This window comes from Ambystoma mexicanum, chromosome 4q (assembly GCF_040938575.1).
Source record: "Ambystoma mexicanum isolate Mex_15411 chromosome 4q, UKY_AmexF1_1, whole genome shotgun sequence".
Classification (NCBI taxonomy): domain Eukaryota; kingdom Metazoa; phylum Chordata; class Amphibia; order Caudata; family Ambystomatidae; genus Ambystoma; species Ambystoma mexicanum.
Window position 1 is genome coordinate 531,258,096 of NC_090928.1, and position 3,527 is coordinate 531,261,622.

At 38.3% G+C, this 3,527-nt stretch overlaps 1 non-coding gene across 1 annotated transcript; it reads right to left on the minus strand.

Moving 5' to 3' along the window:
* Nucleotides 1–547: 547 nt before the first annotated feature.
* Nucleotides 548–620, minus strand: TRNAK-CUU (transfer RNA lysine (anticodon CUU)). Its single transcript has one exon. It is a non-coding gene; the product is annotated as a tRNA-Lys (tRNA).
* Between the last annotated feature and the right edge of the window lie 2,907 nt (nt 621–3,527).

The window sequence follows — 3,527 nt, forward strand, 5'->3', positions numbered from 1 at the left end:
ATTTTTTTGGTCAAAAAGCACTAAATTTTTAGTTGTTTTCGCCCAACGTGGGGCTCGAACCCACGACCCTGAGATTAAGAGTCTCATGCTCTACCGACTGAGCTAGCCGGGCTCCTTTGGATGCCTATAGTTTACTTCCCTATCCCTGCACTGCCGTTTTCCACAGATAGGATGCTGTGTAATCATAGGCTCTGGTGGAGTTTGGAAAGAAAATACACATCAGCCAGAGGCAGAAATAGTCTAAGAAAGTATCAAACACAATTACCAGTCAATATCAGAACGCATTGAAGAATATCAGGAAATAGCCGATTAAACCTGTGTGGAAAAAAGTCTTATTTGTGTTTTTTCCACTTTATTTTATAGTAAGATGATACATACTTTTTCTTTTACAGTGAATACATTAAGGTATGGTATTGCCCCATTACACATCATCCAGACATGCATTCATATATTGCATGTTAACAATGAAAATATTGCAAATATTGTAAAGAGACTTTCAATTTCTATTTTTTTGGTCAAAAAGCACTAAAATTTTACTAAAAGTTTTTGCCCAACGTGGGGCTCGAACCCACGACCCTGAGATTAAGAGTCTCATGCTCTACCGACTGAGCTAGCCGGGCTCCTTTGGATGCCTATAGTTTTCTTCCCTATCCCTGCACTGCCGTTTTCCACAGATAGGATGTATTTTTTTGGTCAAAAAGCACTACAATTTTAGTTGTTTTCGCCCAACGTGGGGCTCGAACCCACGACCCTGAGATTAAGAGACTCATGCTCTACCGACTGAGCTAGCCGGGCTCCTTTGGATGCCTATAGTTTTCTTCCCTATCGCTGCACTGCCGCTTTCCACAGATAGGATGCTGTGTAATCATAGGCTCTGGTGGAGTTTGGAAAGAAAATACACATCAGCCAGAGGCAGAAATAGTCTAAGAAAGTATCAAACACAATTACCAGTCAATATCAGAACGCATTGAAGAATATCAGGAAATAGCCGATTAAACCTGTGTGGAAAAAAGTCTTATTTGTGTTTTCTCCACTTTATTTTATAGTAAGATGATACATACTTTTTCTTTTACAGTGAATACATTAAGGTATGGTATTGCCCCATTACACATCATCCAGACATGCATTCATATATTGCATGTTAACAATGAAAATATTGCAAATATTGTAAAGAGACTTTCAATTTCTATTTTTTTGGTCAAAAAGCACTAAAATTTTAGTTGTTTTCGCCCAACGTGGGGCTCGAACCCACGACCCTGAGATTAAGAGTCTCATGCTCTACCGACTGAGCTAGCCGGGCTCCTTTGGATGCCTATAGTTTTCTTCCCTATCCCTGCACTGCCGGTTTCCACAGATAGGATGCTGTGTAATCATAGGCTCTGGTGGAGTTTGGAAAGAAAATACACATCAGCCAGAGGCAGAAATAGTCTAAGAAAGTATCAAACACAATTACCAGTCAATATGAGAACGCTTTGAAGAATATAAGGAAATAGCTGACTGAACCTGTGTGAAAAAAAGTCTTATTTGTGTTTTCTCCACTTTATTTTATAATAAGATGATACATACTTTTTATTTTACAGTGAATACATTAAGGTATGGTATTGCCCCATTACACATCATCCAGACATGCATTCATATATTGCATGTTAACAATGAAAATATTGCAAATATTGTAAAGAGACTTTCAATTTCTATTTTTTTGGTCAAAAAGCACTACAATTTTAGTTGTTTTCGCCCAACATGGGGCTCGAACCCACGACCCTGAGATTAAGAGTCTCATGCTCTACCAACTGAACTAGCCAGGCTCCTTTGGATGCCTATAGTTTTCTTCCCTATCCCTACACTGCCGCTTTCCACAGATAGGATGCTGTGTAATCATAGGCTCTGGTGGAGTTTGGAAAGAAAATACACATCAGCCAGAGGCAGAAATAGTCTAAGAAAGTATCAAACACAATTACCAGTCAATATCAGAACGCATTGAAGAATATCAGGAAATAGCCGATTAAACCTGTGTGGAAAAAAGTCTTATTTGTGTTTTCTCCACTTTATTTTATAGTAAGATGATACATACTTTTTCTTTTACAGTGAATACATTAAGGTATGGTATTGCCCCATTACACATCATCCAGACATGCATTCATATATTGCATGTTAACAATGAAAATATTGCAAATATTGTAAAGAGACTTTCAATTTCTATTTTTTTGGTCAAAAAGCACTAAATTTTTAGTTGTTTTCGCCCAACGTGGGGCTCGAACCCACGACCCTGAGATTAAGAGTCTCATGCTCTACCGACTGAGCTAGCCGGGCTCCTTTGGATGCCTATAGTTTACTTCCCTATCCCTGCACTGCCGTTTTCCACAGATAGGATGCTGTGTAATCATAGGCTCTGGTGGAGTTTGGAAAGAAAATACACATCAGCCAGAGGCAGAAATAGTCTAAGAAAGTATCAAACACAATTACCAGTCAATATCAGAGCGCATTGAAGAATATCAGGAAATAGCCGATTAAACCTGTGTGGAAAAAAGTCTTACTTGTGTTTTCTCCACTTTATTTTATAGTAAGATGATACATACTTTTTCTTTTACAGTGAATACATTAAGGTATGGTATTGCCCCATTACACATCATCCAGACATGCATTCATATATTGCATGTTAACAATGAAAATATTGCAAATATTGTAAAGAGACTTTCAATTTCTATTTTTTTGGTCAAAAAGCACTAAAATTTTAGTTGTTTTCGCCCAACGTGGGGCTCGAACCCACGACCCTGAGATTAAGAGTCTCATGCTCTACCGACTGAGCTAGCCGGGCTCCTTTGGATGCCTATAGTTTTCTTCCCTATCCCTGCACTGCCGGTTTCCACAGATAGGATGCTGTGTAATCATAGGCTCTGGTGGAGTTTGGAAAGAAAATACACATCAGCCAGAGGCAGAAATAGTCTAAGAAAGTATCAAACACAATTACCAGTCAATATGAGAACGCTTTGAAGAATATAAGGAAATAGCTGACTGAACCTGTGTGAAAAAAAGTCTTATTTGTGTTTTCTCCACTTTATTTTATAATAAGATGATACATACTTTTTATTTTACAGTGAATACATTAAGGTATGGTATTGCCCCATTACACATCATCCAGACATGCATTCATATATTGCATGTTAACAATGAAAATATTGCAAATATTGTAAAGAGACTTTCAATTTCTATTTTTTTGGTCAAAAAGCACTACAATTTTAGTTGTTTTCGCCCAACATGGGGCTCGAACCCACGACCCTGAGATTAAGAGTCTCATGCTCTACCAACTGAACTAGCCAGGCTCCTTTGGATGCCTATAGTTTTCTTCCCTATCCCTACACTGCCGCTTTCCACAGATAGGATGCTGTGTAATCATAGGCTCTGGTGGAGTTTGGAAAGAAAATACACATCAGCCAGAGGCAGAAATAGTCTAAGAAAGTATCAAACACAATTACCAGTCAATATCAGAACGCATTGAAGAATATCAGGAAATAGCCGATTAAACCTGT